The sequence below is a fragment of the Protopterus annectens genome, chromosome 13.part0 (genome assembly GCF_019279795.1).
Source record: "Protopterus annectens isolate FY-2018-M chromosome 13.part0, PAN1.0, whole genome shotgun sequence".
Taxonomy (NCBI): Eukaryota; Metazoa; Chordata; order Ceratodontiformes; family Protopteridae; genus Protopterus; species Protopterus annectens.
In genome coordinates this window covers 1,179,748,305-1,179,760,920 of record NC_056747.1, presented here as the reverse complement: position 1 = coordinate 1,179,760,920, position 12,616 = coordinate 1,179,748,305, and positions in this window count along the sequence as shown.

Here is a 12,616-nt window from a genome sequence, read left to right as displayed (position 1 = left end):
ACCTAGAGCAGACTGGACTTGCATTAACCAATGCATACAACAGAAAAATGAGACAGTAGATGGGTACTATGCTAGATTATTGGAATGTTTTAATAACCATAGTGGTATGACAGTTCCTGAAAATCAAGTGAATGATTCCCCGTATGAACAACAATTGAAAAATGCATTTTTAAAAGGTTGCATTGCACCTATGAGGGGCTTCATTACGAAGCATATGATAGACCATCGAACAGGTAGGCTACAAGCCTTACTTGAATATGCTAGACATGCTGAAAGACATTTTAATAGCAAGAAGAAGAAGAAGGCGCAAGTCTTCACTGCTGAAGATGGAGCTGAAGTATTTGTGTTACAGTCAGGCAAAAAGGGAAAGAAAAATGCCCAGGAAAATAAACAGTCTGACAAACAGTCAGGAGATTTTGAGGAAAGGAAAAAGAGAGGTGAATGCTTTAAGTGTGGGAAGAAGGGACATCTAGCGAGGGATTGTAAACAGAATAAAAAGGTAATCACAGAAGAGAAGGGAGATGAGGACTGACTATATGATAGTGAAGATACATCATGCAAAAGTCAGAAATCATCAGAAGTCAATAAACAGAGGACAAATGTAAATGTGATAGAAGGAATAGAGGAAGTGCAAGTAGATATGGAGGATGAAGAAAGTGAAATTCTGGATTTAGCATTATTGAGCCTAGAGCTCTACTTAGCAGACACAAAACCGGAAGTTATACTTCTGGTGGAGGGAAGGGAAGTCAAATTCCTGTGTGACTCAGGAGCATCACGGACCCTGATACACCCCTCCAAGTTACCAGAACATTCTGAATCAGCTGATTATATATTAGTGAAAGCTGCAAATGAACAGCTATACAGGGAACCACTCTCGCATGATATAGCAATAACTGACCCTGTTTCAGGTATGACTCAAAGAAGAAAGATTGTTGTTTCTGCAAAGTGTCCAGTGAACCTATTGGGTAGGGACCTTATGCAGATATTTGGCATAGCAGTAGTTCCGACTGTGCAGGGTATGGAGGCACAGAGACAAATGGACACTTTTGTGGTGTGATCGGAGGGTGAAACTTTTTATTGGTACAGCCAGGACCTAGTTACGACTGGTCCAGGGGCAGTAACCGAGGAAATGATGAACGTAGCCATCAGTAAAGCCCCCTCCCTTGACACTGATTGACAGCATTTGTTACACTGTACTCTATACTACTGTAATACGCCAGGACCTGATAGAGAATATGAGCAAGAATTGTTCAAAAATCGTGCAACTAGATTAGTATTATGTATCTTGTATTGGGATACTGAGGGGAACAGTGTAGTTAGCTGTTCATTACCTCAAGAATTCCTTGCATTATATAGATCAAATCGATTGCCACGAGTCAGCTTGACAAAGAACAAAGATGTAAAATGGGCAGACTTAGGAGAGAAGGTAACAAGATGGGAAAAACAGACTGACTTAAAATTGTCAGAACAGGGAATACAGAAACAAAAGTTGAATTGGTTGACGCAGATGCACCTGGCTGTACACTTGCAATCTAGCAAGGACAGCTGATTAGCATTTTTATTAGAAGAAGAAGAGAAAGCCTTATGTGAGATACCAACGACTGTTTGGTCAACAGATAAGTCAGACGTAGGACTTATTCGAACAGCAGGACCGGTTACAATTACACCAAAGTCAGCATTTAGGCCACAGAAAAGACAATACCCTTTGAGGAAAGATGCAGAAATAGGAATCAAGCCTATAATAGCAGCATTGCTCAGGGAAGGAGTACTGGTAGAATCTCCTGATTCACCATGTAATACACCCCGATTTCCTGTTAAAAAAGCAAACGGGGAATGGCGGATGGTTCAAGATTTACAAGCTGTAAACAATGCAGTGATACCCAGAGCACCTACGGTGCCAGACCCACATACTTTGTTAAATGACTTAAAACCGCAACAGAAATATTTCTCTATGGTAGATATCAGTAATGCTTTCTTTTCAATACCTATACATCCTGATAGTCAATACTGGTTTGCATTTACATTTCAGGGTAAAAGGTATACCTATACTCGACTACCACAGGGATATTGTGAGAGCCCAACAATATTTGCACAAGAAATGGCTAGCAACCTGGCAGGGTTTACCTCACCAGGAGGTAGTCAAATTCTACTTTACGTAGATGACATTTTGCTAGCAGCCCTCACCCAGCAGCAATGCAGGGAAGATACTGTAGTGCTATTGAAATTTTTAGCAACACAAGGACACAAAGTGAACAAAAGTAAGTTACAATTGTGGAAAAAGCAAGTCAGATACCTAGGATATGTGATATCCAGTGAAGGTAGGATATTAAACGAGGATAGAAAGACAGCAATTTTATAAACACCCAAACCAGCAACCAAGAAGGAAATGATGTCCTTCTTGGGGACAACTAATTTTTATCGGCATTGGATACCAAACTATGCTTTGGAATCTGCTCCACTGACTGACTTGATATATAAAACACCAATGGCAGCACAAGATTTATTACAATGGACACCCAAAGCAGAAACGGCTTTCTGCAGATTGAAGCAGTTGATAGCTTCTTCATTAGTTTTAGGACTCCCAAATTATCATAAACGGTTCTTTCAGACCATAGATTGCAAGCAAGGATATATGACGTCAGTGCTGACACAACAACATGGGGATAAGCAACGCCCCATAGGCTATTATTCATCACAGTTAGACCCAGTGGCACGATCTTTGCCTCACTGTGTACAAGCAGTGGTTGCAGCTGCAATGGCAGTACAGGCCTTGGCCTCAGTGGTATTATTCCACCCTCTCACATTGAGAGTGCCTCATGCAGTCGTAATAATTTTACTGCAAGAAAAAGTAGCATATCTTTCTCCTGCTAGACATCTTTCATGTATGATTATACTGCTGAGCCAACCTTATATGACAATTGAATGATGTACGACATTAAATCCATCAACATTACTCCGAACTCCTGCAGATGTCACACCGCACAGCTGCCTGCAGGAAATTGAACAGTTAACCTTGCCTAGACAAGATCTCACAGATATGCCCTAGGATGATGCCGAGGTGACATATTACGTGGACGGCTCATGCAGAAGTGGCCCTACAGGGAAGAATCTAGTGGGGTATGCAGTAGTTAGAGACACTGAAATTTTAGAAGCCCAACCCTTATCACATAACTTGTCTGCTCAAGCAGCAGAATTGATAGCTTTAACACGAGCATGTACTTTAGCAAAAGACAAATGTGTAAACATATATACTGACAGTCAGTATGCTTTCTCTACAGTACCTGTATTTGTGCAACAATGGAAAAATAGGGGAATGATAACATCTAGTGGAAAACCAATTAATCATGTGCAATTTATTTTGGAATTATTAGAATCTATCCAGTTACCTACTAAAGTAGCTATTTGCAAATGTGTAGCTCATACAAAACAACAGGATAGGATTTCGAAAGGCAATGCGAGAGCTGATGCAGCTGCAAAGCAAGCGGCCTCAGACTCAGAAACTTTACTTTTGAATGAGGAATTACAACCCTCTGAGATTTTAGATTTAGACATATTAAAAACAATGCAGATGCTTACTACAAAAGCAGGAAAAACAAAAATGGGAAAAACAAGGCGCAATTCTTGACAATGGACTGTACATTTCCAAAGAGAAAAAACGATATTGCCTTCTAATTTATTTAGATATGCAGCTTTGTTGAGCCATGGGCAGTGCCATGTCTCAACAGGGGGGGTGGTACAGTTAGTAAACAGAATATTCCAAACATATGGATTCACAAATTATACAAAAAAAAATTGTGCAGCTTGTCATACTTGTAACAAGCTCCATGCACAAGGGGCATTTAAACCTAAACAAAGAAGTTTTCCTATACCACCATATCTGTTCCATACTATTTGTATGGATTTCATAGAGTTGAATAAGTGTGAAGGGAAAAAATATTGCCTAGTCATTGTAGATATGTTTTCTAAATGGGTAGAAGCTTTTCCAACCAAAAATCTGGATGCAGCAACAGTGGCGAAAGCCCTGATAAAAGAAGTAATCTCTAGGTTTGGCATACCGGAAAGGATTTATAGTGACAATGGCACACATTTCGTTAATCAGACAATCCAGCAACTTGGAAGATTTTTCGTAATCTCCTTGAAAAATCATTGTGCCTACCACCCACAGTCTGCAGGACTGGTGGAAAGGTACAATGGAATCCTTAAGAACAAACTTAGGAAGTTATTTAATGAGACCCAGAATAATTGGATATACTGTTTGCCTTTAGCGCTGCTGAGTATGAGAACAGCTCCAAATGTGAAGGGTTTGACTCCCTTCGAAATGTTTTTTTTGGGAGAGCATATTATGTGCCTCAGTGGAAAGCTCTCATGCCTGCAGAGCAAGAGGCTGACAGTTCATTAGCTAGTTATATGAGGAAACTGTTAACAAATAAATCTGTTTTGCAGTTTAACTCTTTTTCAGATAAAGAACAGACCAGACCGGTGGAAGCAGTTCTGGCTCCGGGAACCTGGGTGTGGCTAAAAGTGATGAAGAGGAAGAATTGGGCGAGTCCAAAGTGGGAAGGACCTTACCAGGTACTGTTGGCAACACCTACTGCAGTCAGAGTGGCTGAGAGGACGTCCTGGGTCCATCTGACACACTGCAAACCGGTAAAGAACTTTCAACTTGATAAAAACTTTGTGACTGATATATAACAAGGGCAAAATGGCCAAGAATAAAGTGAATAGAAATGCAGATCAACTCCAGAGATGTTGCATAATCATTTTGTTGAGTATACATTTATTAACTATAATTGTGACAATTTTCCTCTTGTTGTGATTTTTCCTACACTCAACCACACAAGTAAAAGTGGGAAGATGTGATGAAACATCTATAGACTGGCATCCAAATTTTAACACATACCTAGCCATGAAGCGTGTATATGCAGAGACTATGAACATTTCAAATTGCTGGGTTTGTACAGCTATACCAACAGCATATGGAGGACTGTTAATGTCCGCTGTCCCTCTGGGGATAAATGAGACTTGGGAAAATTTGCTTTTTGACACAGGGACTGTGAGATCACAGGACAAAATAGCTTTATTTTTACCTGTCACACAAAAGGGAATTGTATGTTTCTATAAAAATGATACTCTCCAGGTGGGCTGGAGCAATTGTAATATAACGCTATCTTATCGATGTTATATTAAGACTAGTAATGGCAATACTTTTTGCAATACTAATTATGACTCATATTTGAACTCAATGAAAACAACCATGAATGAAATTCGCAAGAATCCTGTTTTATTTAAACAATTGTCAGTTATAGACCAGAAAATGTTTCATGCAGGGTTAATACGTATTAGTACTAAAGTAGAAAATTGTTATTTTATTTGTGGGGAAAAAAGCATACAAATGGCTACCTGAGAATTGGTCCGGCAGTTGTTTTTTGGGTTATCTGGTTCCGGCTATAAGACATACTGCAGAATTACCTTTGGGTAAGATACGAAACATGAGAGAAGCAGCCCAAAAACCTGAAGGTCCAGTTGAGAAACCTGTAAATCCAGTAGGACGGATCGAAGCTGGCTGGAAAGACCATAATACCGTAAAGGATAAAAGCAAATTGACTCATATGGACTTGAGTGACAGTGTTATATCTTGGGCAGGAATATTCCCAGCATATGGAGCAGTCAAATCAATCTGGGAATTGAGGAAGCTGTCGAAACTTCTCGTAGTAATGAGTAATGCAACTTTCTCTGCCCTAGAACTGGTGACTGATGAACTGAATGCAATGAGAACTGTTGTGCTACAAAATCGAATGGCTCTTGACTTCACCCTAACAGCGAGAGGTGGTACGTGCGCGCTTATCAAAGAAGAATGCTGTGCATTAATTCTGGACAACAGGCATGAAATTAATAATCACCTAGAGGTAATTCAGCAGGTATCAGCCATGACTGAACCAGGCCCAAACCTACTGATGGACTTCTTCCAGAATCTATTTGGGGGGTGGGGTTCCATCCTAATGAATATTCTGATTGCTATTTGTGTGGGTTTACTCCTATTAGGATCATGTGTTTGTTGTGGAATTCCCTGCATGAAAAGATTAATCAAAGATTTTATTGTTGTATCTGTAACTAAAACTTTATACCAAGATATTGAGATTGAAAAATTTATCTCAGACAAAACTTTTTCTGAAGTATAGATCAAATGACTCACCTAGCTGAAAATCCTTAGTGGAAGAGGTTAGGAGACAAAATGACATTGTGCGTACTTCAAAATAGAATAAAAAGTATTAATAGGAGGGAAAATGTTAGAGAAATATGTATTTGAATATATGTGAAGTGCTAGTTTAAAAGCAAAGTAGTATGTAATGCATTTTATTCTATTTAATGATATAACAAAAATAATGAATTCATATGTAATTGCAAGAAGTTTTTGAAGCTGCAGTGTGCCTTGTAGCAAGTTGGCCTCTGACACTGGCAGCTGCTAGCTCAGCAAGTTCTAATGTTTATGCTTTTCACAAGTGATTATCTGCTGGGTCTGGAATTAAATATGTGAAATAATGAAATATTTTGCTCTTTCCTGCTGGGATGATTTGGCCTTGTGTATGTGTTACTAGATAACACGCAGCTGTTGGGAAAGTGTTACAGGGGAACAAAGAAGTGTATTAAAAGACTGAATCTGCTATTGTATTCGAATCAGCCTGGAACCTTGAAGAAGTAACTTTACAAAAAGACATTATGTCTGACCAGGTGGATAGCAAGGCCGTATTGTTACCAGAGGAAAACTTTTTTAAATACACAGCATCAGCATTATTTTATGAATAGAATACTGTAAGCTAAAGAGATGTAGATGCCCTGTGACTGACCACATCAGTAAGGTGGGCACAACTTGAATGTAAGAAACTATAAGAATTGTGTACTTCCTGTTTCATGTCAGACAAAATTCTGTACTTGTACATTTTTTGCCTCCTGGTGTACACTAGTAAACTTTTGAACCTGAACCTCCTGTGTATTGATCTTTTTATTTTATTTAACATTCCCACAGACTACTAAGTGTAGATTTGTGTCTGGCCTACAGGGCATTCTACAGTCTGGCTCTGATGGAAATGTTACACCTTAGTAAAGCAAACTGCATGAGGGTCATTTGTTAGAAGGATTTTAACTTAACCTCTGACATAATTAATCATGTTGGAGAAATAGAAATGTCTCTCAAATACTACCCTTTGTCTGGAACAAGCTTCCCACTCATGTAAAGCAAAGGCCTTTCCTGACACTATTCAAGTGCAGCCTAAATCAATGGATGGTTAATGTTAATTGTACTCATGGTTTTACAACCATGTCCTCATGGATAGAGGCAGCTGATGTTACATAACATAGCATAGGCTCATAACTATGTGAACTTTGTTCACAAAGGTATTTAAAATTGTGAAACTCATGTTAAATACTGCTAGGCTTTTATGTCATCTTGGAACATTAGCCTCATACACTTCTATTAACCTATGAACATATGAAGTCCAGTTGTTTCCTAGGTACAGCTATAGTGGCTGTACGGCATCATGGATGTAACAGTACATCACAGCAGTGTCTCATCACTCGACAGTCTGCATGAAAACATATCCATGTATGTCAGGATTACATGCCAATATAAAATTTTCACTGGCAGTGTCAGGGAGACAGTCATTGTGTGGCACATGTCTTGAGGTTTGACATGTACTTATACAGTGTGTGCCATACATTGTTTGGTATGTGAACAATATCACAGTGACTGTTTCCTCACTCATTGACACTGCACTTTGCATTGCTGTAGTTTCTGTACACATGGACGTAGTTAATGCATTGTCATCAGTCTCACATACTGCTGTAACATTCATTATAACACACCACTTCTTAATTCACTCATCGATTGCAGATGCTTCAGACAATATCCATTGCTATTACATGTGGCAGATGCATTCAATATACAGCTGTGTGTAGAGGATCCACTCATAATAGTGTGTTGTTTGTATGTGTGGTTATCCTTATGACTGATACCTATGTCAGCCATGGATTTTTTTACTCAAGTGGATTATTTATTTATTTTGTTTATTTTATTTTGCATTTGTTCACTGGGAAAGTCCATTTGGACGTATGTCCTTTTTCAGTGGAGGCCCGGGGAGAAAAGCTCCAATGTCATAAAGTAACATAGTAAAGTACATCATGACAATAAAACAGTAGGAAATATAGCAACATTGTACATATAATACATTGAGAGAGTTTGCAGTTACATTTAAAGTACTGAAGATTAAACAATGACAACATTTAAAACAGAGAGATATCAAGTTTTACATTTGTGGTGATAATCATAATTATTACATTTGGCACAGTGAGCTTGCAAAGATCTTGTTGCCCATACAGGACTATTCTTTGGTATGCATACCAAAAATGAATTGTCAGTGCAGACTTCCCTTCAAGGTGCTGCACAAGATGTTTATGTGATATGTATTTCTGTCTTGCATAAATACTGATATCATTCACACATTGATGTCATGGGTTTAATTCTTGCAAGTGTGGCTTGTGGCATATGTGTCATATCAGTCTGTCAAATGGCCAGGATTGCCCCTGTATTCAGCTCCACGTTTTACACTGTCTCACTTAAACCCTCCAAAGACACTTTATTTTTGGAAAATGTGTAATGACTTCCCCTTATAGAACACTGGCAATCATTATAGTTGTACATGTCTACTCCTGCAGAACTTGTAGAGTAACTTAAACTCACATATTCTGGCAATGTCACAGATTAATGTTGTTAATATTTTTAAATAGTTTCTTATTGTGCCTTCTTCTGTCAGCAGTTGTCCATGAGTCTGTTGCTATGTCTCCACAACTGTTTGTGAGGTATGCTATGTTAAATGTCCTCTACAGTGAGCATGTAAGTGATGTTTATAGCACAGCCATTCACCTTCATTGACATGTAACCTTGTGTGGCAGTCACATATTTACTATCATGTGTGATGATAGAAACATATTTGCACAGGAGGTGTAAACAGCAATATATACTGTGCTATTTACATATGTGTTTAATGTTATGCTACTAATTGTCTTGGAAGTGTACACACTTCATTGCTGTCATTCATGTCTGTGGTAATTTTAATCAGCACACTTTCTCTGTCAAGTACATTTATGTTGCATTGTATTTGCCCTTGATGATCATCCCAACATCCATTATTTCAGGCTGGAAAAACTTGTTATAGTGTACATTGCACCGAGTACTCTTTTCTATACTGTGTTAATACTGCAGTTATCATAGCAATAACCCATGCCTGGGTATGGGTAATGCGGGATTTAACCACGGTTGGCATGGTTTAGTCCCGAGGGTGAAGCCCGAGGGACCAAACAAAGACAACCGTGGTTAAATCCCGCATTACCCACACCCAGAAGTGGGTTATTGCTATTATACTATGACATTATTTAAGAAAAGAAACAATTACTTTTCTTAAATAATGGCATTGTATAATGCCTCTTTGCTGCCCTTCCACAGCTGTCTGGCATCCGCGGCAGTTCTGATGTACTGCGCATGCCTACACAGTACATCAGATCTGTGGCCGAAAGCAACGGAGAAAGCAAGATCTCCATTGCTTTTTTACTGTTTCGCTATGTTAAATGGGTTTAACATAGCGAGACAGCTTTAAAATAAGCAACAGAGATCTCCGTTGCTTATTTTAAAGCTGTCTTGCTATGTTAAACCCATTTAACATAGCGAGACAGGTTTAAAAAAAGCAACAGAGAAAGCAAGAACTCCGTTGCTTTTTACACACTGTGTCGCTATGTTAAAGGAGTTTAACATAGCGAGACAGCTTTAAAAAAAGCAACGGAGATCTCCATTGCTTTTTTTAAACCTGTGTCGCTATGTTAAACTCTTTTAACATAGCGAGACAGTGTTTTAAAAAAAGACTTATACTAATGGAAAAAGTCCGGGCGACCGGACCTTTTACCATTAGTATAAGTCGATTTACAACGTGCACGCTCACCAATCAGCGTGCACGTTTTGGAATATTAATAGGGGGTCATGGTATAATTTAGTATTTTCATCCTTGGTAGTCACTGTGGTTGTCTGAGCAATCTCACCGAGCAGGTTTGCCTATAGGCAAATTTGTATGCATGTTCTTTCTGCATTTGTGCTGCTCTGAATGGTTTCCTGTCAGGTAACACTGTTGCTGGCCACAAAACTACACTTGTATCCATGTAAGCATGATGCATGGCATGCATATGCTATTAGAACTGCTACTCATAGCACTAACCTGTAAACTATTTGTAGGCTTCATGTGAAGCCTATATGGAGTTTACTGAATCCCCAAAATAGTTATAGTTTATTTGATGTGGACAAGTACAAGGCTTTCTGTATCTCATTCTTAATAATCTAAGTTTATGATACAAACAGACAGCAATCTGTATGCTTTTCACCTTTTCCATTGGTGACAACCTTGCCAACAAACCATTTCAAGGAAATAACCTAGCATTCTTTCTCATACATTTTTCAGACATCATGCACTAAAAGAAAATATTTCAGAAAACATTCAACAAACGTGCCCATGAAAAATGTACGTATTATGCAACAGCTATACTAATAACAGCTGTTTGCAGTGATGAGTATTTCATAATTTTTATTTATTTATTTAGTGACCTATTAGGAAAACTTACCCATATGGATCACTTATCCACACCTTGCACATAGCATACAAAAAACATGGATCACAAATTGCTACACATATATAAAGTGCAGTCTGCAGAGGAAGAGTAATTAGGTTCATAGGTTCATAGGAGGTTACTGGGCTAATGTTTCTAGAGCCCTTAGAAGCCTAGCCTTATTTATCCCCAGTTGTCCCAATTTTCAGTGGTTAGGTGAGTGAAGTTCATAGAGGTAAGGGTCTATGGTAGTTAATACTGACTTCCTCTGTCCAGAAGGGACATGGGCATTACCCCAGTAGTGAATTTGCAGTCACCCATCCATTCATCTATGTTAAAGACGGTCAGGGAGGGGATCTATTTCACATGAATTGGAGGCTTATTCCAGAGAAGTGGCAGTTTTTATGAGATGCATCTATCTCTCCAGCAGAAGCTGTTCATGTCAGAGGCTAGGTTAATACACCTGGAGTGAGTGACCCTCCTGCAGTTTGATTTACGAATGTGTAGTTTTTCCATCAGGGCTGGGTCAGAGACTGCCCTGTAAGCCAAGCACAGGTCACCCCTTAGCAACCTGTAGGAGAAAGAATACAGCGATAGAGCTTTCAGTCTTTCTGTGTAAGACTTGTTTTGTGTACCCTGTAATTTCTTGGTGAGAAACCTCTGTGGTCTCTCCAGTTGTTGCAGATGCCTGGTGAAATACATGCAAAAGGGAGCATTGTACTCAATTGTTGGTCTCATGAAGGCCAAGTATAAAATTATAACAGCCTTAGATCTAGATGCGATGCCTTTACTTATAAGATGTGCCAGATAGAAGGATTTCCTTTCTACTGTGGAAGCATGGTGGTCAAAGATCAGATTTCTATCTACCTGAGTATCCACATCACACACCACTGGGTCTACACTTAGGGGGTCGCTGTTTATAATGTAATTAGCAGGATGTCAGATTTCCCAAAGGGTATAATAATGCATATTTTTGCATTTAGCTTTAATCCATTGATGCAATATATTAACATCATAGTCATGTATGACTCTCTACAATATATTAACCTTATAGGGAGACTCAATGACTACTCCAAATTTGCAATTGTCAGTGAACTTTGTCAGCTACAGGCCATCCAAGTTTGTCTGGATTTCTGAGAAATAAATTCTGACCAGTAAGGGCCCCAGCACAGAACCCTGTGGTAAGCCACTGGTGACTGGTCTATTTCTAGAGGTGAAGTCACACACTTTGACAGTGTGTGTCCTGTCAATGAGCCAGTTGGCTACCCATCTAGTAATGTAGGAGTTAATTCCCAATTGGGATAGTTTCTCTATAATACCTGAGTGAGGGATTGTGACAAATGCCCTGGCTAGGTCAAGACAGGTGATATGTACTGTCTTTCCCTTGTTCATGGCCTTGGTGACTTTCTCAAAAAAGTCACCCATATTTAGCAGGCATGATCTACCTTCAACAAAACCAAACTGGGTTGTGTCCAGAGACTGGTGATTACCTATGTCCTTGTTAATAAGGTCCATAATGATTTTTACATGGCCTTGCAGATGAGGCTAGTCAAGCTTATGGGCCTATCATTTTCAGGGTTGGTTGATGGCCCCCCTTTTGTGCAGAGGGATTACTGTTGCTGTCCTCCATTCCCCTGGACCATAGCCAGTTTGCAGGCTGTGGTTAAACAAGGATCCAAGTGGGTCTGCTAGGACATGTTTATAGTTATTTAAAAGGCAACCTAGGATGCTATCTGGTCATACTGATGCTATGCTTTTGGCCTTGGAGATCGTCGAGATGACCTGCTCTCTTGAGATAATAGGCTGGGGAATGGTGGCAGGTATACTTTGGGGGATGACTGGAGGGGATGGGGGGTGAAGTTTGCTCCAAATATGTCTGCTAGCAGGTTGGCTATTACCTCCAGTTGAGTATGGTTGGTGCCATCCACAACTAGTTCAGCTCATAGCTGGGTATTCCCCTTTCGATTCTGGATGT